Genomic DNA, 26,698 nt, shown 5'->3' on the forward strand with positions numbered 1-26,698 from the left:
ATGATCAATAAAAATACTTATAAAAACAAGATCTTGTCAAAGCTTACCACTTTGCAACAAACATAGAACTCTTAAGAACTACCATTTCTCCTATGAATCAGATCAGTTAATTTGTCCATTTCTGCCTTCTCTAGATATTTCACCAGTGATGCCCATGCAGCCAGACCTTTTGGACCTTTTCACAAGTTTGTACTGAGATTAAGAACCTTTTGAGTTACTAATTGGGCACAACATTTAAAAATATTTTTGACGTAACGAATTATAGATTGACTTTCAAGACCTGCAATTTATACATATCTTGATTGACCTAAAGGAAGTATGTTTTTTTCTTTCAGAACTATTATATATTCTTCCTAAAATATTTATGCAGATTGAATTGATAATTTGACAAAGGTTTCTTTAATTGAGTGACAACCCTAGCATGTGCTCTAAAACAATTTGAAATGTAGAGGAGAAATTGTATAGTACACACAGAAAGAAACAATAATGGGTTCATCCATATGAAAAAGCACCATACTGTACATCACATTCTGTCTTGAGCTTTGTTCTACACTGAAACGCAAACTGCAAGCAGAAGTTTTCTGTTATGAATTGCACTGAAAGCCCAGATCCTGGTTGATCTTGCTGTCTGCTTGTTTTCCCCAAACCAAAATGAGTGAGCGCCTCTTGCTTTTATCAGCGTCAACCCTTCTTTTTTGGTGGCCCTGTGCAAACCGGCAGGGCAGTGAAATGAGGCCACCAACGGACAAAGTAGGAGTTTCTGCATACTCAGGGGACTTTGCAGGTATGTGGAAAACTATTTGTAAGAACAGAGAAACCCTTCTAAAAGCAGGCTGAAGACATACTACTGGCCCCCTCCCTAACAGGTATAAAGCATTAGGAACAGTTAAATGCCCTGCAAGTGAGGACAGCAAGGCTACCAAAGACCCATCTTTTCCTGAAAGGGAGAGGAGACAGAAACAGCCTTTTGGGGAGCTGCCCATCATCCAGTTCTCTAAAGGTTCTGGTGGAGTGGTCTTTGACATTCAGGAAGTGCCTCTCCTTTGCTAACCAGGAAGGGCTGTTGTCATGATATGATACCATGAGGGGAGGGACTTCCCCTCAGCCTCCAGACCAGCCTTACCTGCTTTGCAGTGCACAGGGCTTAGTTGGAGATCATCCTGAGCACCAGTAAACCAGTGCCAAAGTTGCAAGCTTGAGATCTTTTTACTACAGTGGTACCTCGAGTTACAGACGCTTCAGGTTACAGACTCCGCTTACCCAGAAATAGTACCTCGGGTTAAGAACTTTGCTTCAGGATGAAAACAGAAATCGTGCTCCGGTAGTGCGACGGCAGCGGGAGGCCCCATTAACTAAAGTGGTACCTCGGGTTAAGAACAGTTTCAGGTTAAGAATGGACCTCCAGAACGAATTAAGTTCTTAACCAGAGGTACCACTGTATTCTCTCCTACCTCTTCCTTCCCTAGTTAGAGAGTGGGTGAAGGTAAAGGTAAAGGGACCCCTGACCATTAGGTCCAGTCATGGACGATTCTGGGGTTGCGGCGCTCATCTCGCTTTATTGGCCAAAGAAGCTGGCGTACAGCTTCCGGGTCATGTGGCCAGCATGACTAAGCCGCTTCTGGCAAAACCAGAGCAGTGCACGGAAACGCCGTTTACCTTCCCACTGGAGTGGTACCTATTTATCTACTTGCACTTTGACGTGCTTTTGAACTGCTAGGTTGGCAAGAGCAGAGACCGAACAACGGGAGCTCACCCCATCGCGGGGATTTGAACCACTGACCTTCTGATCTAGGCTCTGTGATTTAACCCACAGCGCCACCCACGTCCCTAGAGAGCAGATAGGAGGGGCCAATATCTCCCTATAAAAAAGAAGAAGAAAAACAAGTCTCTCAGATGGGGTGGGGGGAAGGAGGTGAGCAAAAGCCCCAATACTTTATTGCTCTATTTAGAATCTTTGAGTTGGAAAGGGACCCAAGGGTCATCTAGTCCAACCCCCTGCAATGCAGGAATCTCAGCTAAAGCATCCATGACAGATGGCCATTTGGGGACTAGCTGAGATGATTTCTGTGCTGCCAGCACCCCCCCCCCCGCCCAGGACTAAAGCACTCATGGTCAGGGGTGCTTACACATCATGGTGCTGGATTTAAATCACTGTATTGCTCAGTGATAATTTTTGCAGAAGGAAGGCTGACTTCCTTGTGGGCGGGGGCAGATTCTTGCTTAAGATTCCTTTGGGAGTTACAGCAGTGCTTGCTCTGAACCCAGAGCCGTCAAAGTTCACAAGAAATTTCAGAAAAGGATCATTGACTGCTGCTTATTCCTCATTTATGAAAGAACGAGGCCAACCCCTGTGGTGGAGTCAGACTTCCTGTGAGGTGCTCTGTTGACATCATTTGTTATATTAATTATAATAGTGCTTTAAGAACTCCTGCCATGAAGCAGGTCCTGAAGTCCAAGATCTACTGATACTTGGCATTCTTTGGCTGCATTCTTAGCACTGCTGGGATATTTTTTTATTAAGGTCTTCGCCCCTAAAGATCTGAAATGGGGGTGGATGACAGCAGAGAGTTGACGTGTCCTCCATCTGTACATGCATGCATGGCGTTAGACATGTAGTAGAAAAACCATCATTGTTCACTGAGCACAGAAAAGTGCTTGGCATGGGCTGATCTTCAGTGATATTCTTCCTCCATCCCGCTGCCTTTTCTTCCACCAAGACCCACACAGAGCCTAGCATCCACACCCCACTTGAAAAGCCTCTCATTAAAATTCAGAAAAACAAAGTGGCTCAGTCCCTTGGATGCACACCTGGAAACCTTGGAGATCTACACAGACAAAACGCGTATTGCGATTCTTAATTATAAGCTGTGGGACTTACTGGGGTAGGAATACTTTCTTCCTCATCTTCCAGGGTCAAACTCAGGCGTGCTCTGCTTTCCTGTTTAGCTGGCGTCCTGCTGTGGTTGCGCTTGCTGTTGTTTGTCACTCCCGAAACCTGAAGGGAATCTCTACCTTGAGAATCAGGTCAGGAAGCCTCAGCAGCCTCAGGAGTGGGTCACTGCAGTGGACTGCAGCTCCCTTGACACCCTGTTCTATATGTTCTGGCTGTACTCAGCCTCCCCTCTACTGCACACAAGTCTGCTTCGTTTCAACATGAAAACAAAGGAACTCAGATACTGGGCAACTGAAATCTGAAAGGGAAAAGGAGCTGTGAGCCCAGGGTACTGTTGCATTCGGTTACAAGGGAGTGCTCAGCTGGTGTTTCAGGGAGACAGACCTGGAATGGAGGAGCAAAGGGCTTCTTCTTCCAAAGAAGAACACACAAAATCTGGGAGAACCGTGGATCTAATCTCCATGCTGAAATGTGCAGAATATGTTCCAGCTGTGTTCATTTATTGTATTCTGCATCTTCTTTTGACTTGATACTGCCCCTATATGCATTGCAGTATTTTTCAGCCCAATGCATTAGAGAGAGGATGAAGGTATATGGTCCCTTGTTTGACAGGGATAGGAGAAGTTAACCTACCACCACAGCCCTTGCCACAATATTCCAAAATTCTGCTCAGTGGTACAGCATGTTCTCTGCATGCAGAATGCCACAGGACTGATACAGGAGAGCATGGAATAAATTCTCCCTGAAACCGTGGAACGCCATTTTTTGTCATTGCAGACAGCACTGCGCTACATAAATGATTGATTTAACATGGCATAAAGCAGCCTCCTAGGTTCCTAAAAACCCAGATGCAGTCCAAATACATTAAGTCAGTTATATGCAATTAATTCAACACATCACCCTTCCATTTGCAATTTGGAAGCAAATGCATAGCACCCTGCTTTTCAGATTCTCCAGCCACCATCAGTAGGAGAAAGAGCGTCATGATTTCCCCATCTTCTTCTATCCCTCTCTGCTAGGTTTCTTTGGGATCTTGACTTTGGCAGCATCACTGACTTTGGAATGTGGCTGGGAACTGCTGCTTCCCCTTTCACATGACCTGATACTGTCCCAGGATGAGCTGTGCATCATCACTCCTCTCTAAGCAACTGGAAACAATGAGACAAAACTGGAGGCTCCAACAAGTTCTCAGCCATGTGCTGGAATGCACCCAGGTGTCCTGGCTGGGATAGAGCTGCATGGCAAGCCCTGATATGTAAAAGAATTCTCTGGAAAGTATCTGCATGTGTTGAAAATTCCAGAGCAAAATGTTCCGTTTTGTAACTACTCTCAATTGCACTGAAGTTATGGCATCAGTGACACATTTCATGCAAGCTGATTCCAGCACTCGGCATCTGTTGAAATCAACATTGAGGTCTGTTAAAAGGGTAGCAGGAGCAAAGGATCTCAAAATGTGACTTTGGGTGGCATTAAACTAAATTTGCACAAGTGGAACAACTTTCGCTTCTACAACAGGACTCACCATACCATCCTCAGATCTGGCCAGGGGTGGCAGGGTGGGAGGAACCCAACAGAACAGATTTATTGGGTATAAATGGAGGAAGAAGGAAGTCCTGTTGCACAAGTGGAAATCATCCTACTGACGCAAAACACTACTTAGCACTATTTTCAATTATACAACCTATAGTGACTCTGACACATTAGGAGTATTTTCATATTATTGTGTTTTTTTCTGCTGCACGATCTATTTCAGGACCATCAGCCATAGGCAGACATCAATCACAAGGCTTCAGGGACCTGTCCTGGAGCCCTGACTCAGGAATCTCTAGGCTACTGCACCTCTTTTGGGCCTTAGGAACCAAGTGGCGTGCCTTTCTGTTAGCATCCTGCATGCCATTCACAGACTTTGCTTCCTTCTTTGCCCCTTCTGGCTGCTTCTGTCTTGGATTCTTGGTCTTGCAATCTTTCCCTCAGTTTGTACCAATTACGCTACTTGCATCTGCCTCACCTGGCCCGACTACCTTTCTAGAGCTGATCTCAAGTTTGCCCTTCTGACTGTCAGATTCTCTCCTTGACTGCAGCAGAAGCTAAACCTAGCTAGCTCTAAGCTTTATCATACCAGTGATGATCACTTGCCCTCATGCTAGGATATTCATGAAGGCAGGCCCCGAGTTTATATGTCCATGTTGCACTATTCACGGGGCAAGTAAACAATCGACAAGATGAAAACTTCTGGTGGCCATCACTGTGCATTAAGTAGCCAGGTGTGGTTGCCCTCAGGTAGCGAGTGTCCCAAAATCTTCTGTTGTCAAGTTGGAGAGGCCCTGTGTGACAACCACAGAATAGAAGCATAGAATCATAGAACTGTAGGGTTGTAAGAGACCCGAGGATCACCTAGTCCCTCTGCAATGCAGGAATTTGCAGCTGTGGTACAGCACAGTCAATGAGGCTACCAATTTTGTATATGGACTTGCCTTAGGAGTTCAATATTAAAGTTAGTAACCCTATCAAGTAAAAGTAGCAATCTTATAGTAAATGCTAGATATGCATTGAGGCTCTATAACTCCAATAAATCTGGGGAAAGGGGCTAAAAATCAGGGAGATTTCTGAGCAACTTTCAGCTTGCCAGCTCAGAACCTCAAAAAAGGCTACATCATTAAGTGAGACAAAATGACTGGAGGTTAGGGAGGTTGCTATGTTAATAAGTTGGAAAGACTCTGATGATTCCTCATGCTGGAGCTTCTCGGGGAAAGCAGAATTAATTCATGGCATATGCTCCCAGCATCTGCTGCGGTGGCCTGGAGTGGCGGGATCACAGGGCAAAAGAGTGAGAGCCAATTTTTTGCATTCCCCCGATCCTTTTCTGCCTTGGCATGCAGCCTGTATTCACTAGGTAGATGGGGAAGCCAGAGCGTTACCCACTGCAGCCGAGTTGCCCTAGAGCACAACATGCGGCTTGAGGGAAGAAGATGACTCCTGAACTGAAAGGAAGGCTCTGTGATGGTTCCCTGATTAGCAGATGAGTGCCCCTTTTAGTTACCTGTGCAAACATACTGCGTTATAGATTTGATCAGAATCTGCAGTCAATCGCCACTTCCTAGCACAAATTGCTGCTGGGCCTTGATTTGTGGCTATTGCTATTATTCCACCAAGGAAGTCAAAGCTGGGCCAAAACATTTTGCTACTTGATACTTGAAGCAAAGGACAAGATGCCCCCCATTCCCATTTCAGGTGCAGAAGACCACTGAATCTGACTTCAGCACATGCCGACATGACGGACTCCGACAAGATGCTGAGGGGCAACAAGAACGCATGATTTCAGAATGCACACAGGGCTAAATGCTTTTGCAGTGGGCTTTTGCTAAAGGCACTTGAGCATGGCCAGGAACACAGGAAGCTGCCTTATACAGAGTCAGACCAGACTGACTGGTAGCAGCTGTCCAGGGTTTCCGACAGGGGGCATTCCCAGCCCTACCTGAAGATGCTGGGGTTGAGTCTGGGGTCTGCTTAGCAGATGCTCTACCACTCAGCCATAGTCCTTCGGGGTGGCTTTTAAGAAGTGGCAACCTGAGAAAGCACAGACAATTCCTTCTCTCCCTCCAGTCTCCTGCCTTTCTTCACTCTTTCACTGAGTTTTCCTGCAGGCCTTTCCAGAGCAGCTCCAAGGCAAGGCTACACAATCTGTTATCAAGGTCCATCTCCTGTCACTTTCAAGACCACTTCATTACCCCTTTATTATTCCTCTTCTTCTGCTTATCGTTATTAATAATCGCTCTGGATTGTTACGAGTGCTGACAGCTGCCCCTTGTCTATTCTTTCTGTCTGTTTTAATCCTGCATGCTTATCTGAAATAAAACCTGATCCTTTTTTTTAATTAAAGAAATCTGGTCAGCCTACTCTTCCCCATGCAAAGAAAACGCTGATTGCTTCTCCTGATACATAGGAAGAGATCTTCAGGCTTAAAGGGCAGGCGGATGGGCAACACAGTATGTTCTATAGTTTGGAGAGGGAGGACATCTTGATGGTCACTGCCGGGACCAGGCCACAGGTATGCCTATTTGCACCCTTGTTCACATGGTCAGTGGAGGCTGGGCATGTGATCCCTGATGTCTACAGAAATGTTAGGAGGGTCTTCTGCAAAGGCTGTTTATAGTTCCCAAATGGGTGGGATGAGCCTGTCTAGTGATTATGTTTACTTCGACTATAGGAAGCTGCCTTATTTTCAACCAGACCATTGGTCCATCCAACTCAGTATTGTCTATACACAGACTTGCAGTGGCTCCCCATGGTTTCACGTAAGTGGCACTCCCAGCCCTAATGGCAGATGTCAGGGATGGAAGCTGGGACCTTCTCCATGCAAGGTAGATGTTCTGCCACTGAGCTACTGTCCCTTCTTTCACAGTTCTTTTCTAGGCATGCCATCAAGGTGGAGCAGACTTGCTTTCTGTTGCTGCAGAGGGAGAGTCTAACACCAATGGGTGGAAACTGCAGAGAAGCAGATTTTGGGTTACATTAAAAGAAATGTCTTCATGGTAAGAGCTGCTTGACGGTGGAACAGATTGCCACAGGAGATGGTAGCCTCTCCTTTGCTGAGTCTAATCCAAGCTGCTGTAGGTGTATCCTGCACTGCAGATCATGCACCAAGCAGAGATCAGACCTTCCTGTTCTGTGATTCTTTGCAAGTGAGGTCCCTTCCAACTCTCTGGTTATTTGTAAGTAAACATTTATTTTTAACTGTTCAGCCCCAAGACCCTCAAAACAGAAAACAGGTAAGCAGAAAACAAATCAAAATACAAAATAGAAGCCATTAAATTTGAACAGGATAAAATAACAGCATCCACCACATAACAGGAGATAAGCTGGGGCTGGAAGAAAGAGATCATCATGAAATGTCTGACGGAAGGGGACGGCTTTCACCATCCACCAAAAACAGGCAAGTGAAGTGGCCCAAGGAAGGGAGTTGCAAAGCCCAAGAGCCACCATGGAGGAGGCCCAGTCCCATGCACAGCCACCAACCTAACTTCTGACAGTGGTGGTACATGGAGCAGAGCCCCATCCTTGAAGATCTCACCTGGTGGGCAGCATCATATGGGAGAAATGGGCCAAACCACTTAGGAGTTTAAAGGTCCTAAAGGTTCAGAGGTAAGTTGGGAGCCAATGCAAGAACAAGGATGATGTACTCCAAGCAACTGGGCCTCATCAACACCTTAACAACTCTCAAGCTGTCGTTAGCTCCACGATGGAGCTAATAACACAATTAAAAATACTGCCAGGTTGTGATAAAAGAAAATTGCACAAAAATGATGTACAGCTGGTATCTGACACCTGGTAAACAACCAAAGATGTATAAGTCAGAATCGGATGCCTGTTGGAAGTGCAAGGAGAAAGAGGGCACCTTTTTTCATATGTGGTGGTCTTGTAAGGGCAAAAGCATTCTGGGAAATGATTTATAATGAGTTGGAAAAAATGCTTTTAAAATGTTTATTAAAAAACCCAGAAGCTTTCCTTTTAGGAATAATAGGTTCAGAGGTACCGAAGAACAAAGGAAGTTATTCATGTATGCTACCATGGCTGCTCGAATGTTTTATATATATCAGCAATGTCCAACCTGTTGACAGGTAGATCCCCAGATGATCGCAGGATCCTTATTGATCACGGGATTAAAAACAATGTGTAAGGAATGTTTCCGCCCCCCTTGCGCTGTCCCTACATAGCGTCAAAAGTGCGATATTTTCTAGGCTGTTGCCGACGTTAGTTGGCTTTATGGTTGTGTGCTCCTGTTAGCGCTGTAGTTAATGGATAGCCTTTCCCCCCTAAAAAAAGCTCCTCCTCCCTCCAATGACAATGGGTAGATCACTGCCAGTTTTTTTATACTGGGAGTAGATCGCAGTCTCTTGGGAGTTGGACGTGCCTGATATATATAAATAAATATGATATATAAATACTGGCAGGTATGTATAGCAGGGCTAATACCAGCTTTAGATCTGGAAAATGGGGGCAGCGGGTGAAGAGGTAGAGGGAGATGATACACTTGTCTCTAGCACTACAGCATCTATAAAAACCTGAGTTTAAAAGTTTATTTAACGTTAAGTAAGTGTCACTAGACCTGATTCCAGGTCTCCTGTCTTATGTGGTTTGGCTCTGGCACATGCACAGGGGGAGGGAACTGTGCTCCACCCCCAATTTGCCCCCTAAATAGTAAAACCTACTACTTGTATTACAAACTAAGTTTTCATATCCCTTAACATCACAAAATGTTGCCCCTGGGCACAGTTCACACATTCATCTGCCAGCTACTGAATGCTAAATGACGGAGTAAGGAACAGGCAGGTGTGAATCGATGCTAAATGACTAAATGACTACGGCAGAGATTGGAGATCTCTGTGCATCAGAATGCGTGTGGGTTTATATATTGTTCTGTTCCTGCATACTTCTACGTTCAGCATTTAAGCATATGACATCTGTCCACATTGCAGACTGATCACCAAGTCTTTTGTATACGTGTGTTTGTCATCTATTATTGGACACCTTTGTTCTGTCTATACCATATCAGACAAATGATTTCCCCCCCCTTCCTGTTGGTTCTGCAGATCTCTGGGCCCATCTCTCTCCCTTGCTTCAATCCCCTTGTTCTGCTTCTGCCTTGCGCATATGCACCAGTGCGTGGCTGAGGTTGGAAGTATTTATGGCAATTAAAATGTTTTGCCTGGGAGCTGTTTTGGGGCTTTTTTTTTGAAGTGAGGATTTTTCAGACTTCAAGGTGTTAACAGCCCCCTCTAAATGGTTTTGTTTTTTAATTGCAGCAAATGACTGCCGAGCCATTAAAACATGCGCCTCTCTCTCTCTCTGCAGTTGTTTCTAAGCCCTTGCAGTCCTCCTTCTATTTATTCTGTTTAATTCAGTCGGGTAGCTTCGGGGCAATGAAGATCAATACTTTACTTTGATAGAAAAGAGTCAGGTTTGAAACACAGAGATAAAACTGACACATTTTGTATAAATTTAATTAAAAATGCACCTTTAGTGGCTTGTTGCAAGCACAAAGCAAACCCCTCCGTCTAGCTCCCTTTCTTTCCTTCTCTTGCTCCCTTCCTCTCTCTTTCCTTTCTTGTTCCTAACAGGAAATCTTGGGATCGGCCTCGCCAACAAAGCAAGGCTTATTTTGTTGTGTTCTCTCTCCCTCCCCTCCCTTGCTTTTTTTCTCCTGCCTTGAAAGTTTAGCATTCAGGGAGATGGAAAGCATGTGAAATTCAAAACAGACCTTCTGCTCTCCCTCCTCTGCTTTGGTGTTGGTGGTGGAGGGAGAAGGCTCCCAGGTGATCACGGGGCAAGGGCCTTTTGTGCAAAATCCCAGCAGACTAGTCCCCCTGGGGCATTTTCCATGTGGCTCTCCTATGGCTCCCCAACCCCCTACTTCTGGCTTTGTGAAGAGTCCCTTTTGTGGGAGCATTACAAGGCAGCATCTCTATTCTCTCTCCCCAGCCCTTCCTCTGCCTAACTCTGCTGCCAGGGAGGACATTTGTCTTGTGTTTTATAATCTGGCCCTTTCACCCACTTCCCCTACATGTCTCTCTTTCTCAATCCTGTTTGGCTCGGTTCATTTTTCACATGAGTGGCTTTCCTCCCAGACTCCCCTCTGCTCTTGCCTCCGTTCTGCTCAACACCAATAAAATACGCACAACACAGGTAGGACAAGGTGCCAGGGCTCAGTGTGACAAACAGCTCACGCACCACTCAATAACCATGGCTGTAAATTTTCCCCTGCTCACCTTCCTCAAGCTGGGAGCCCAGTGGTCATGGCGGTGCTGGTGGAGGGCGTTGTAGCTCGCTTAGGTTCCTGAAGCAAGCAGAAGGACACAAGTGGTGCCTGCCTGAGAGCCAGTGCTTGATCCGGCCCTGCCCTTTGCAACACCACTTACTTACTTACTTACTTACTTACTTACTTACTTACTTCATAAACCCTGCACAAGGGTATTTGCCTGACACTGGTGGAACAGAGGATTTAGCTGTTCAGTTACAACAGGAAAAGCAATTTATGTGGGACTTTCAAGCAACACTACCACTACTTTTCAATTGCTCGGGATGTCCCGCAAATATAATACAGATGCTCTGAATTGAACAGCTTTGGAATTTCAGCCTAAATTTGCTCTTTTGTTTTTTAACTTGGTTCTTTTGCTGCTTCCCTTCATCACAGTAGATTTATGGTTCAAATTTAGAGGCAACTGTATTCTACAGCTGTGGGTGCCACTGGCACTCTCCTAAGTACCAGACTGCCTGCTTAAAGCACATATGTAGCTCATTTCCCTCCTCAAAGAATTCTGGGCCCTGTAGTTTGTGAAGGAGTGCTGGGAATTGTAGCTCTGTGAGGAGTAAACTGCAGTGCCTACCATTCTTTGAGGAGGGAAACACGCTTCAAATGTGTTTTCAAGGTATAGTGTATACGCAGCCTTTATAACCCCACTGATTGAACAAAATAAGAGAAATCTTACCAAAAGCTTGGTGCAATGTGGGTGGGGCAGGAGCTTCTTCTACTCCTTGTCTAACCAGATTGAAGCAACACTGTCTTTCAGTGGCTTGATTTCTAAAAATAAAGATACACAATGTTCTTAATATTTTTTTTTTTGCTTGGAAGGTTATTAAAGATATTGCTGTGGTTGTGAGGGGTAATCCTTTTACAGTGGTACCTCGGGTTAAGTACTTAATTCGTTCCGGAGGTCCATTCTTAACCTGAAACTGTTCTTAACCTGAAGCACCACTTTAGCTAATGGGGTCTCCCGCTGCTGCCGCACGATTTCTGTTCTCATCCTGAAGCAAAGTTCTTAACCCGAGGTAATGTTTCTGGGTTAGCGGAGTCTGTAACTTGAAGCGTATGTAACCTGAAGCGTATGTAACCTGAGGTACCACTGTATTCAAAAACACTGTAGCACATACGAATATTTCAGATCTCACAGTGCTGGCATACCTCTTGATTTTGGTAGGGAGAGTCCCAATCTTATGGTCATTTTCACATGGAGTATGGTTTTTTTGTTCTCCTTATGTGCCCTAACAAGATACTAACACATACACACACAGTTTGAGACTACTGGTAGTAGATGATAAAATGGCTGTCTAGGTGAGCCCTTGATTATTGCATACTCAACAGCAGACTTTGTGGTAAAAGCAATTAAACAGCAGGTTTGAAACGTGCCAAGTTGCAGCGCCACAACCCCTTCAACTTCACGTCCGTCAACACAAAAGGAAGGAAGTAGTGAGAATCCAGATGGGGTGCAATGAATCTCACCTGAGCGTTGAACTCCTCGTGTGGCCTTGAGCAGGTTGTGATCTGTCACCGCTTCGGTTCCTCATCTGTAAAATGGGAACAGCAGTGACCTATCCTCCAGGATTGTTGTGAAGGTGAACACACAATAAAATGGCTGTTAGCCAACATATACTGATATACAGAGGTAATATATATACACAGAGAGGCATTTGAATTACTGTACTGCTTCCTATTTTGCCTATTTCATTCACAGGCAAGATAAACATGGCGAGAGGAGACTGGCAATGTCTGTAGGCCTGCTCCAATAAGAGATGACTTGAGAAAGCGCTCTCCATTTACAAATGAAGACAGCAAGCATCCTCAGGACAAAATGGATTATAACCGTCCCAGCAGAACCTGCTTTAAATTGACAAATATTGTGGGATGGCGACAACATGGGGATGATGTTGTGTGCATGGCACCCCCCAAAAGACATGCCTGCATCCAGCACAGAATGCACATCACCATGCAGTGTGCAGCCACCCTTAAAGGAAATTACTTCCCTCAAAGAATCCTGCGAACCGTATTTCCCCCCCTCAAAGAACTACAGTTCCAAGTATCCTTAACAAACACGGTTTCCAGGATTCTTTGCAGGGAAGTCACATGCTTTAAAGGTGCATTGGGTGCGTGCGCTGTTCAGAGGGGCTATTTGCACAACAAACGCGGGACAAAAACAAACAGGAACGTTTTGCGGGATAGAAAGTTGTGGCATTTCCGTAGGTAGTTACGGGGATATGCACTGGTTGGAAATGACCACCCCAAAACGTTTGCTGGTGCGAACAGTATTGAAAGCTGGATCGTGTATGACTGCCCTGATAGCATCCTGAGCAGAAATCATCTCACAAATGTAATGAAAAGGTTGTTTGGAGGAGCCCTTCAGTGCCTCCAAAAATGTCAGGCCTGAGAAAACAGGTATATTTTCGAAGTCAGAGTACATGATTGCCTGTCATGGATTCCTGTAGGGGTTTGTGATGAGTTTATGGGCAGAGAATTGTCCCCTGGACTATCCTGACGCGTGTACCTGCCTCTTACCTGAGCGCAAAGGAGCCCAGGAGCCATACCGTTGTTCCTCAGAGCAGCGATGAAGGCCGAGAGGCGGGCGGGGATGAGGAGCGCGCGTTGCTTACGGCCGACTGCAGGGCTGCCATTGCTCACCGACTGAGGCCTTCAATCCCCCAGCCAATGCAGAAGGAAAAAGTTTGCAGGCAGGCAGGCTCTGCTCTGCTTTTTCGGGGGCTGGTAATTGCAGGCACGAGTCACTTTGTGTTTGGGTGGGGCGGGGCGGATAAAAAATGGCAAGCGGTAATTGAAACAGAATTGGGAATCAGGACCCTCCGGGCAGCACTTGTTGAAAGAAGAAATAAAGATCGCTTGGGTCACCTCTTTTTGTAATTTGCGTTTAATAATCGTTCCGGGAGGTACGCACAAAGGGAGAGCCGAGACACGAGACGAGGCAGCCCAGCCAGCCGCTCCCCACCTCCCGCTGTCGGCGGAGAGGAGGGAGGCCTGAAAGAGAAGCCGCCTTTCAAGTGCGGGGCGGGACCGGCCTTGCATCTGCCGGCTCCAAAGGACGGAGGCTGGGCTCCCCCGGTGAGGGGCGGCCGGCCCGCCTTTCTGCGGCTCTCCGAGTCAGCTTCCGCGGGTCTAGGCTGACTGAACCCGCAAGTGGGCCCCGGCCCCGCTGGGTCTGGCTGGTGCTTTGGAGCAGAGGCCATGCCAGCTGGTAACGACTCCGGCGTGCATTGAAACTCCAGTTGAAACGCGCTCTCCTCCCCTCTTCCTCTTTTTCTTTCTTTTTCTCTCTCTCTCCCGTCGCTTTTTGTGGTTCCTTTCCCCTGGAGCTGATGCTGTTTTGTTGTTCCCAACTCTCCCTGGTTTGCACTGAGGAGTCACTGCAAAAACACAAGGGCCCTCTTTGAATCGGAGTTTCGAAACTGGGGGCAGTCTGCATCCTGGGAAAAAGCTGCAGTGAATTTGTCATTAGGTTTAGTACAAAGTGGTGGTCGTAGCAGGGGGAGGTGAGCGACCACAGATTTAAAGCACATCACCCACCACACACAAGAAAAGGAATATTGGGAATTGTGGTTTGTTGTGGGTGCTATTATCTGTAAGGGGTAAACTACACGAATCTTTGGGAGAAGCCATGTGCTTTAGAATGTAGCCCAGAGATCCAACATTGATCTCAGTAGAATGAAGTTTGGAGTACATCTGAGCATGCACAGAATGCATGTCTCCCCAAACTGAAATTGGTAGAAAGATTGGGTCCCTGGCACTTTGCTTTTGAGAAATGAATTGCTAGTCAGATTGATATCAATGCCAATTAGCAGTCCCAACTCTTTTAAACAACATCCCAGTCATAGCATGAACCTGGAGCACATCCTTCCATATAATCCTCAAGTTGAAATGGAGATATGATTTCTGCCACCTGCTAGGAGGGAAATACCTTGCCCCTGCCTCATACCAGGTATAACTGATGTGTGACGTGTGAACTGACGGAGCATGTTTGGATCCCATCCATAACATATATCCACTGTGATTGGCTGCTCGGCCAGTGTACCTTGCACATTGGAGACCTGAAAATGTGGGCATCCACATTGGGGGCGTAGGGTAGTTTCCATCCTACTCCACAGCCCGATCAGCACTTTTGCTGCTTCCCAAGACCACTCAGGTGGCAAATCTCAGTGACACCCTAAAGGAATAAAAGGCATGATGCATAACTAAATAAATAAAATAGCTGCTTTGACCTCCCTGTCCATCTTCTTTCCTAGAGTCTCTAGTGCATCTTCTTTCTTTCTTTCTTTCTTTCTTTCTTTCTTTCTGTTCATTTTGCTCTCCATCTTTTTGAAAAAGACTCTAATTATAAAATACAAGATTTTAAAGGTGGGGCAAATCCATAAACTACAACCACAACAATTTTTATTTCCCCCATAACTGAGGGAAGCTTGCTGTGCCAAAGTCCAAGAAAATCTGAACTAGGCAAGCCTACACGGGCCATCTGTCCCCAGATGGTTTAAGTAAGTCCATCTCCCAGGTACATCTGTTAGCCTCCAGAGAAACAGGGAAGATTAAGAATATGATGCAACTCCTGGTACCATGTACTGACCAAGTAGGCCAGGCAGAACTAATGTGCTTTATATTTGTGTATTTGTTCGTCATCAAATCTTTCTTTATCAGTTGAATCTGTCGATGTCATCATCCCGCACAAGGGCGGTACATCTTCTCATCCCTCGGACTAGAGCGTCCCTTTTTGCCCTATTTAACCTGCCTTTCTCATTTCCCTTCTTGGAGAGATGGTTAGTGATTCTTGATTTCATAGTTCTTGCCTGCAGCCAGAAAGAAAAACAGCATCTGTTGGCTGCATCTGAACATGCCAGCCAAGTTAACATTAAGCCCAAAGGGCTGTGCTTAAAGGACCATACTGCTGCTGTCAACTGCCAAGACTGGGCTGGGCTGGGAAGGGAAGGTGGAATTATCTTCAGTTTTTCAGTGATGGCTATATAGGGAAGCTCGGGCTTTCTTCCCCTATAAGTCCATCTCCCAGGTACATCTGTTAGCCTCCAGAGAAACAGGGAAGATTCAGAATATGATGCAACTCCTGGTACCATGTACTGACCAAGTAGGCCAGGCAGAACTAATGTGCTTTATATTTGTGTATTTGTTCATCATCAAACCTTTCTTTATCAGTTGAACCTGAAGAAACTATTCTTGTATGGGATATTCAGTGTATTAATTAATTATGTATCTGTTTTGGTTTTTAAACTTGCATATTTCACATGTTCTAGCCATAGCCTCTCAACTTTGTCCTCTCAGTATATTGAAATTATGACCACCTGTTCTCTAACTTCCCTTTGAACTAAATCTTAGTTGTCTTGGCCAGAGACACCTGAAATTGACAAAAAGCAGACCCACTCTTCTTCCAAACAGCTTAGGACAAGGTATTAGCTCCTTACCCTCCCAATTTTCAAAACTACCGTATTTTTCGCCCTATAGGACGCACTTTTCCCCCTCCAAAAATGAAGGGGAAATCTGTGTGTGTCCTATGGGGCGAATACAGGCTTTCGCTGAAGCTATCAGCAAGCCTGGGGAGCCCGCGGGAGTTCCCGCAGGGTTCCCTAGGCTGCGGATAGCAGCCTGCTGCACGGAGCGCGGGGCGCGCTGAAGCAGAGCGCCCCGCGCTTCGGGCAGACATCGGCCAGCCCCACAAGCTCGGGGGACAGCGGGGAGGCGCAGCGCCGCCATCCTGCTGTTCCCCGACCTGGTTTTGGGCACGAGTCCCCTTTATTCCCCCCCAAAAAAACTAGGTGCGTCCTATGGGACGAAAAATACGGTATCTTCTGGGGCAGGTTAGGCTGAAACGTAAGGGACTTGTCTAATATCACTCAGTGAGCATCATGGCCATGGTTGAATAGGATTTTAACTCTGATCACTCCAACCTCAGCAATCTTATGCATCACAATGTAGGCTACTGGCTCTCCATAGCATGAGCCAGGACTGACAGCCATATGCTGCTGACTAATGTTAATAAGATCCCCAGCTTTCCCTTCCCATTCCTGGCCCTCTCAGTATTAAGGCTGCATATTAATAAGGCAATGTTTAGACTGAAGTGCCTAAAGGATTTTATAAATATGTGATGTCAAACTACTTCAAAATGAAGTTTTTCCCTTGGGATGACTTTTATAAAAAGTTCAGGGCTGTCAGATCTTTGTCCTTGCCTTGACTTTGGTCAAATCCACACCATATATTTAAAGCACGTCGCTTCCCCCAAAGAATCCTAGGAACTGTAGTTTGTCCCTCGCAGAACCACAACTCCCAGCATCCTTAGCAAACGACAATTCCCAGGATTCTTTGGGGGAAGTCATTTGCTTTAAATGTATGGCGTGGTTGTGACCTTTCTATGGACATGTGGTCCTATTAGACTTTCCTTCATTTTCTAACAAAGATGTAGGTAATATTTAGGTTCTTAAAATTATTATTGTAGTTAGATTTTCAAATTACGTAAATTTTTGAAAGGGGAGGGGCAACCTGGTGTGTGTGAGGGCAAGGGCAACATTAGCTGTCATATTATTTGTGGTGTTTGGCCTTGTGTGGTTGGTGCCAATGAAGGCTTTCATCCTGTTGCAAATTGCAGTTGTGAGGGTATCTGATTCTGATCACGAACATAGTGGTGATGGCAAAGAATTAAAGCCGTGTCATCCTGCGTTATGGCTCCAAACCAGCTCATTCTTCCATGCCTTCTAGGTCTTTAAAAAAACAAAACTTATGCAAAGCTAAATGACATGAATAACACCATGACCCTCATGGTCACATCCTCAACATACATTAAAGCACTTTGGCCTAGGGATCATTTTATTGGAAGTCCCAGCATTGGGGGGGGGGGCGGGGAGCCATGACATTTAACAGGTTAAAAAAACACAACCCACACTGATATGTTTGTATTAGTTACATGTAGCTGGTGGTCATACTTTAATATCAAGAGAATCACGTGCTATGGCTATCAAATAGTTCTTACTTTAAGGGAAAGCCTTGCATTTTAAAACACAACACCTCCAAACCTCCCAAGAATCTCAGAGAAGAAGCAGTGCTAAACCTAGTAAGTTCTGAAAGAACAACATATGTCAAACGGCTTTCTTACCGTTTTTGGAAATACGTGACCTGTGTACGCTGTGATAGTGGTCTGTCCTTATTGTTGAATAGATTTACAGCTTTCTAGACTCTTGCGTCATTAAACAGCCTCATTCTAAGTATCCTCATAGAGGTGCACACTTCCCAGTTGGAACACAGGTGGGAGAAGGCCTAGCAAAACTATAATAAATGTATTAACAAGCACACACAGGCAAATATATGTATACAGCGCGTACGTACATATACACAGACAATCTGGCCTGTTCCTCCCGATCCCGTAGCTCTCTTCCTCCCATCTGTTTGCTGTATAATTCCTTGCTAAAGTCACTTTCTCTCCGCAGCCCGCAGGCCTGGGTGCAGAGATTTGCTCCCTCCTTTCCTCAACAGTCCACTGGGCTTGTGAACATGTGTTTCTGGGAGGCAGAAACCAGCTGGCTGGGGGAATATTTGCATATTCAGCTAAAACTGCCAGAGCTGAGCTGGGAACGCCTAGAGGAGCCCATGGCAGGACAGTCGAAACAGAGAAGCTTTGGTCAGCTAGAGGTCAAGTGGAACAGATTTCCAAACCAATGGCCAGATGGTGGGTGGAGATGGGGGAAGGGAAGGGCTCAAACTTTTGCACCAGATAAATAAACTGTTAAGTGAACAGCTGACCAATGGGCTGCAGCCAAGGAGTGAGCAAATGTACTTTGAGAGCAAAGCAAATACAGTAGTACGGAGCTTTCAGGGCAGGTTTTGGGTTTATTTGTTTCTGTTTGTTTACAGGCAAAATGCCTACCAGTCTGCAGGGGAGAGGAATTTTTTTTGGGGGGGGGGTTTGGGGGGGGAAGGCATAGAATTGGGAATGGGTGGGGGTCATTATGTTGCTTTGTAGTCTTTACATCCCATAGCATCCCTGGAAATGAAAGTTGGACCACCCATGGGGCCAGGGCTAGGAAGATGATTTTGTACCTATCACAACTGGCTTCAAGTGAGGTAAATATTTATATGTCAGGAAGTTCAGAGCCCAGGGAGTGGTGGTGGGGCAACCATGAGTGGTCAAAGCGAGAAGAGGGAAAAGACTAGGAAGAGGAAGTGTCAGCAGCTGAAGGGGTAACTGGGCTTAGTGAGCTGGGAGCGTCTGTGGCAGAGAGAAGTCACTGGAGGCAGAGGCAGAAGCTGAAGCAGGGGAGGAGGGAGGCCAAGAGGCAGAGGTGAGTCTGGCTGGTGAAGAGTGACGGGTGTTTCCCCCTCCTGCTACTACACACTCTTTTCTCCACTTGTCTCCCAGAAGCAGAGGAGGCACGAAAAGGGTCCCCTCCCACAGCGGAGTTTAGTGAAAGTAAGACATCAGGTGGTCCCATCACCTGCGACCCATGCAGTTTGGCCCTCATAAACAGCAAAGCAGAAAGTAGCTGTTTAGATTTTGAGGGCCATCTCCTTCTTTCGCTCACAGTGTTCTCTTTTCCCAAGATGCACCTCTTTGATAACTTCTGTCGCTTGCAAACACTTCTTCCACTATGACCCATTTCCTTCCCACACTATGGGCAGTTGCTGCAAGATGCCTGGCTCTTATTTGTTTTATGAATCCCCAGCTTCCATAAGGGATTTTTTTTTTTAATCGAGCTAGAATAGATCCATAACCTTGCAGGACAAGGACATCTGCCTGGCTGCTGGTACACGCACTGCGTTGCATTTCTACCGCTCCCCCCCCCCCCAATTACTCTTCATTCCCCTTAAGAAAATAAAACATTCTCCCACAATAATGGGAGCCCAGGCAGAAATCCTTTGCCTTGTCCCCATCTGGGGTTTGGTGGGGTTTGGGCTAATTTGGGAATAAGAGACAGTAGGGAGGAGGTAGATCAGCTCTTTCCGTCTGATTCATTTGCAGGCTGGGATGCAGGAAAGCAGGGTGGAAAGACAGAAGGTGCTTAGGGAGCTGCTGAGAGATCAGGTGACTAAGGACCACGCTGCATGCTGCAGATTTCCTACACGCAGGTCAGCTGCATGTAGGAGACTTTGTGAACCTCACCTGTAGATTCTGGTCAACATGCTTATTTCACACTAGGATTGGGGGAGATAGTCAATTCAGTATGCATAAAAAGCTGGCTCTGTCAAACACACACTTTCCAAAACAGTGTAAGAAGTGAAACAAAACCATCCTTCAAAATTTGCGTTTGTTCAAATTTTGCAATACAGTTCTCCAAACCAAACTTTTTCACGCAAATGCAAATATTAGGGGGAAGTGTGCACAAATGTGAAGATACTAGTAAGAATAGCATACAAAAATGCATTATATGGATGGAAATTGCTTGCAGAGAATGTGTACATTAGTCAAAACTACATTTAAATATGTATTTATTCGGAGAAATTGCCACTAAAATGCAGGTGAATTTTCACAAAGATTTTAAAAAAACATATAAAGAAAAAAGCAAAATGCTGCAAAATGTGAGGAAGTGAATTTACCACTGGAAAAATGAGAAACAGAGAGAATCAATTGGCAGGTACTCCCACCCCTATTTCACACTGTGAATATGTGCTAGAAAACTAGATTAGGTGTTGCTACTAGCCAACACAAGAAGCTCACGGCTACATATGCACTCTCCCTCCCATTTTATTCTCATAACAATCCTGTGAAGTCGGGACAGGGTGACCAACTCAGTGAGCTTTATGGCTGAGTTGGGATTTGAATCTGGGTCTCCTTGGTCATAATCTATTACATCACATTTTCACTCGGTTAGTCATTACACTGCATATGCAATGAACAAAAAACTCACATTTCAAATGCTTATTAAACACGACAATCTTCATACATTTCACACACAAAGGCCCAATCCAGTGCACATGTTTACATGGAAATACTAATGCAGTTTGCATAAGACTGCAGCCTGAAGAGGAGAACAGCAAGATGCCTCCGGGACGGAATCAAGCACATACCAGAAATTTAGGTTTGCACAATTGAAGTGGAATAAAGCAATCTGTCTCCCTTGAGAAACAAATCCACCCCCCTCCAAAAAACCCCTCACTTTTTGCAGTTAGGAAAGTGATGGGGAATTGTATTCAAAAGTGTGGAATGAATGAATGATTAATGGGAAGACTTATAAACACAGCACCAGCAAATCATGATGAATGCTCATTGCCAAATAACCACCCCGTCAAACAAAGAAGGATGAATGCTCAGTAAAGACGGAACATAGTCTAACCGCCACATAAGCTTTGTGCAAGCAAATCAGGATGAATGATCAATAAACAGGTTGTCTGAAGGAGCTCTCACTTCACGACCATCTAACACATGGGAGAATAAAATAGGCACATTTGTTTTATGATACATGGACTAACAAATTCATAGATAGCGTGTGTGAGAGAGCTCCTTCCTTGGAATCTGGCATGGTATGTCAAAGAAATTTTGAAATACTTCAGAACGGATCCACAGTGCTAAAGCTGCTTTCTGAACCGTACAGCTTTGTAGAGGAACTCGGGACGAGAGAAGCAGGCTCCCTCCAGCCATCACTAGAGGTCTCTCTCTACCAATGAGTTCTTGTCTGGAGGGCAAGAGGAGAAAAACACACTTGCTCTCAATAATTTCTTCATTGGGCACTTGACATCTCACAGCTTTCTGGAGAGCACAAACCCAACTCACCTATAGAGGTCTGTATTTCTGTGGTTCAGTGCTCCCCTAGATGCAAACTGACAGGGAATGCCCTGCATCATGGCTTGCAATTGCTCCATAACTTCCGCAGCACCTGAAGTGAACGAGGGCCTTCTTGCACAGTTTCATGTACGATAAATGCATCTTTTGTTTCTCATTTGTTGCATGTTTCCTCCAAGGTTGTGGAGGGACACAGCATTTTCCCACCTCTCAAAGCACAACGTTTTGTATTTGGGGATGTGCAATTGCTCATTCATTGTTATTATTTTCTGTGACATGATTAATGATGAAAAATGCAACTCACCCACCTGCATGCCTGCACAATTTTGGGGCTTTGCACTCCCCTGTTTTACAGCTACAATAAAAAAGCACTTATCTAGTGGGAGGGAGAGTTCAGAACTTTTGTTGAGTTTTCTGAAAAATATGTGTAATCAGCTTTTTTTTTTTTTAAAGGGAGGCCAATAGACTCCTGCAGCAACGCTAATTGTTATCTCTCCCGCCCCCATTACCTGGAGACAGGTGACTTTGTTAATGTCACTGTAAAAAAAAGGTTTCCAGAAATATACTGCATTATATGAAATGGAGACATACAGGGAGGGAGCCAGGGGCTTGCCCAAGACTTAGGCGTCAGCAGAGGGACAGCCAAGCTTGCAGGAAACACCCATTTATTCAGGATGGTGAAAACTGTTAAGAGCTTCAAAAAGATTTCTCCAAATCTGTAACTGGGCAGCAAAAATGGCAATGCAAATAAAGATAAAGTTGAAACAAAAATTCCTAACTTCTCACTGATGGGGCAGCAACAGCAGGCAAATGAGCTCAGGATCGTGATGGATAGTTCAATTAAGACATTAACTCATTGTGCAGGCAACGGATTATTTAAAAAGGGATTAAAATTAAAACTGCAAGTATAATGTCCATATGCCACATTAGGTATCCTATATTTGGCTCAAGTCATCCTCTCTCAAAAAGGATATTATGGGACTGGAAAGATGCAAAAAGCAGCCACCAAAATGATCAGGCAGTTCCCCAGGAAATGTTTTTTTTTTTTCCTTTTCAGTTTAGGGAGCAACGACAAAATAACCAAGGAGATCCTGATAAAGGTTTATAAATGGTACATGTTGTGGAAAAGTGTCCAGAGTTTAGTTTTATTTTATCCCTCTCTCCTAATTCTGCACTTGGTGTCATTCAGGATGGACAAAAGAACTTCATTGCATGGCACATAATTTTGCTGCTGCAAGATGTAACAATGGCCATTATCTTAAATGGCTTTAAGAGGGGATTAAGCGAATTAATGGAGGACAGGGCTAGTCATGATGGCTAAACAAATCAGTATTATTGCTCAATAAATAGCCAATGTTGCCTAACTGCCCCAGAAACAAATCAGAACTATTCTTTGATAAACAGCTGAAGTTGTGTAACCTTTCCACAAAGAAATCAGGATGAACGGTCAACCTACAGGTCACTGAGAAACGAACCTCATTTGGGGTTACAGAATGCAACATGGTCTAATTCGTGGTATGCATATGGAATAGTCAAGCCATCTTTACATTTGCCACATTTGAGTCCATGTGGCTGATTTCTGGGCACTGATTTAGATTGATTCTATATCACTTAACCAGAAAGAAATGCAGGGGGTATTCCCTTCTCCAAAAAATAAATAAATGCAGGTAATATTTTTCCTGGGCTATCCTTGTGTTAGGATACCACCCATGCAGATGGCCAGTCTGACCTAGTTCCTGTCAGCTCTTTGATCCATAAGGGGCCGAGATGGTTTGGCCTTATAGGTTTGCAGGCCTTAGAGCTCTATAGAGATATCAAAAGTGCTAAAATAGCATTTTCAGTCCCTGCAGTCAGCATCTTGTTTAAGTGCTTTAAGAAAGTGATCTTGCTAAGGAAGCAAGTTTTATAAGGGATTTTCTAGGATGTTCTTTCCCGTGTAGATAACTTTGTTATCTTGTCATCGTCGTGAAAACCCCCGGCACCGCCATCTTTTGTGCCACCTAGTCAGCAATTTCTTTGGTCACCATTTGAATCCCTCGCAATCATCATCAATCTATCCAGCCTGCCACAAGGCTGGAGAGGATCAATCTAAGAGCAAAGAAGACTGGGCTGTTTGCAGATCTTTGGGGGCTCTCGGGGGAACCTCACAGCGTTTTGATGAGAGTGAGCATGGCAGGAAGCTGGGGTGATAGATTGAAGAAGATGAGGCCATTGCTTGGTTGAGAGGTGATATGCAGCAGCTGTGACAGGTGCCTATGTCTGTCCCCTGAACCTGCAATCTCTCCTAATAGGGAAGATTGAGGAGCCCAGAATGAAACATGTCATGTCCAAGAGAGATGGGGAGACAGGTGGGGACTCCAGGGTTGCAAGCTGCAGAAAGGAGATGAAGGGAGGGAAAGGAGCACCCGTGGCGACGCAGACACTCATCAATGTGTTCTTTGTACGCTTCCGAAATGGCAAAGCTCTTGTTAGATGGTGTTTTAAAACTTGCAGTTTGTTTGGTGAAATTGAAAGAATTAAACTGAGAAAAGGGAAATCCATAGCTGAATGCCAAAGAGACAGGCTTCCAAGATAGTAACATCAAATTCAGTGGGATTTCCTTCCAAACAGACGTTGTTTTGGATTGAGGTGTGATTCTTCTTCTTTCTGGGGATTTATCTTATATTAACACTGCCAATTCTTCATCTAAGAAATCTCCTTTTCCATTAGTAATTTGAAGCCAGAGAGAAATTAAATGGGTATACCTTTTTGTTCTGCGTAAATCAGATAATCTGCCTTTAATAATTACAGATGGAAATCTGAACAGAGAGTACCGTACTTCATTCATGGAAGGAGTTTCTTTGAAGGGAAGCAGAGTTGCAACTCTCTTTCTGTGTTCCTTTCATGGGATGACTACATTGATCCCACCCAATGTGTTAAACTATGTGTGTTGTAAAATTTTATAGCACTTTCCCTGGGAAAGATGGCCAAGGTAAGCCATCTATGGCACTGATGAACAATCCAGATCTCCTCCTACCTATCTTCCTTTCTTCTGTGCAATTTCCCCTCACTTCCTTGGTTAGCTTTACCTCTGGTGTAGCATTATCTCTATGGTTGTAGGCACACTTCAGCCTCTGAAACACCGCAGTTTGAGTTTTTCTAATGGCACTTTTGTAGACATTGTTTTTCAAGGTTCCATACCTGAAAGCTATGCCGACAGCATGAGCAACTGTGAAATCATTTCCATCTGTCCATATGTGGCTCTCTGTGGCTAGTGCACATTAGTTTATTTGACCCCTCCCTTTTCAACACCCACTGCAGTCCGTTCCCCCTCTCTGCAAGTGAACTGTGAAGTCTCAGTTAGTTACGTACATTGCACTCAGTGTTCATCCAGAAGCTTTCTTCTCCTGCAACATGTAGGCAACTTTATAATTTCTCTGACAACTGCATATCTCTTCTTGCAGGGCACTCTGGGTATGCTCAGAGGCTGCTCATTCTGGTGCGACAGAAGGGCTAATTACTGCCTGCAAATGTGTGTCTTATTATTGCAAGACTTCAATGGCATTGTAAGCGTCTCTCTGCCCTATCTCCAGACAGGAAGGAACTTCACACAGCTTGATTTATTGAATGAGGACTGCAAAAGAAAAGAAAAGAAAAAGACACTTCAGGCTCAGATGTATTGGCTCCCTGTCATACCAATCAATTCCACTAGAGCCATTGTGGTTTCTTAAAGGGCAACACACAGCTATGTTTGGTTGACGGGCAATGCACGAAATGGATGCACCTCAAATCTATTAAACTGCCACCATAAGCAGTCAGGTGATATGGTTCTGGGTGAAAATAGTTTATATTGATTGCAGCATTAAGCTGATCAAAGCTTTGGGGTTTTGATAAACTGTAGGTATTACTTTTTTATTATTTTAATGCTATGGTGGAATCTAGCCCCTTTCCAATTGATCAGTACTTCTAATGGACCTGACTGATTCATTTGCATTTCTGGTCACAGAGCCATTTTGCAACTCAATTCCTTTTCCTAAAAATAAGAAATAACAATTAAAAACAGTAACCATCCTGCTCCTCCCCACTTAATTAATTGTTTCATGAGCTTGTTTGGTCCTAGAATTAGTTGTCTTCCATCCAATACTGAAATCACCCATTTAAGCACAGTAGTAAACTTTTCATCCAGTGTGTGCATCCAATGTGCTTCTGGTTTTTATTATTGTTCTCATCAGTTTGTTAAGTTTTTTAAATTATTGTTTGAGATCAATTTGATTTAACATAGTTGTGCAAGTCCAGTGATAATAAAAGGAAAAATTATCCTTCTTGATTGAGTAGGCAGATTGCAAAAGACAATGGACTTGTATATGTTTGCAGCTGTTTGCGTTCCATTTACCGTAATCTGCATCATCCCTTAAACTGCAACAACCCAAGACAGTGATAATCCAACTACTTTGGGAAAATCAGGCTCCAAATCACTCTGCTCAGGTTCGCAGAAAATTTGTTTCGGTGTTTTGGGGTAGATGGATCAGCTGTCAATTTCTGCCTCTCCCCTTTCCACGACCACTGCTTCCTCAGTGCTTTCAATTCTTTTCCAAACTATTTCCCTCCTTTTGACCCCTCAGATTTGCACAATCAGAAAATTGCACAAGAAAACCATATTAAAAATTTCTAGGGGCAGGAATATAAAGGAGGGAAAAGTGGAGCATGGGAAGGAGAGAAAAAGTATACTTAGCGCCTCACACAAAAACACAGAGAACAGCTCAGACATATACTGAACATACCATCACACAGAAAGCACCCTGCTCACACTCTCTCTCACACAGAAAGGGCCCCATACAAAGCAACAGGAAGTGTGTGCACAGACACAAAATCAGAAAATAATAATAATTCTACACTGGATATGTTGGGCAGCAATCTGAAAAGTGTGATTTTCAATCGGTTTTCTTCATTTTCCATCATAATTGTAAGGATGAGTCAGGATCATAGCCTTTTAAATACTTAAAAAAATTTTTTCCTTCCAGTAGCACCTTAAAGACCAACTAAGTTAGTTCTTGGTATGAGCTTTCGTGTGCATGCACACTTCTTCAGAACACGAAAGCTCATACCAAGAACTAACTTAGTTGGTCTTTAAGGTGCTACTGGAAGGAAAAAAATTTTTTTTGTTTTGACTATGGCAGACCAACACGGCTACCTATCTGTAACTTTTAAATACATATAATTCTTTTGGTCCCTCAGATCTACACAAAACCAGAAAACTGCACACAAACACATTTACAATTGC

The 26,698-nt window shown here is 44.6% G+C and overlaps 2 long non-coding RNA genes across 3 annotated transcripts; one reads left to right on the plus strand and one right to left on the minus strand.

Moving 5' to 3' along the window:
* Nucleotides 1–22: 22 nt before the first annotated feature.
* On the minus strand, nt 23–18,360 carry LOC310766464. 2 transcript variants are annotated; one of them, XR_014550171.1, is made up of 7 exons: nt 18,051–18,360; nt 14,746–14,877; nt 13,221–14,080; nt 12,171–12,235; nt 11,380–11,471; nt 10,660–10,727; nt 23–4,287 (listed from the first exon to the last, which is right to left on the minus strand). It is a non-coding gene; the product is annotated as an uncharacterized lncRNA (long non-coding RNA). The 2 variants fall into 2 exon arrangements; XR_014550172.1 differs by lacking the exons at nt 23–4,287; nt 14,746–14,877 and having other exon boundaries at nt 9,462–10,727.
* On the plus strand, nt 16,618–25,762 carry LOC310766725. Its single transcript, XR_014550389.1, has 3 exons — nt 16,618–17,129; nt 19,681–19,743; nt 24,882–25,762. It is a non-coding gene; the product is annotated as an uncharacterized lncRNA (long non-coding RNA).
* Nucleotides 25,763–26,698: the final 936 nt, after the last annotated feature.

Source organism: Podarcis filfolensis (assembly GCF_964270895.1).
Source record: "Podarcis filfolensis genome assembly, chromosome: 1".
Classification (NCBI taxonomy): domain Eukaryota; kingdom Metazoa; phylum Chordata; class Lepidosauria; order Squamata; family Lacertidae; genus Podarcis; species Podarcis filfolensis.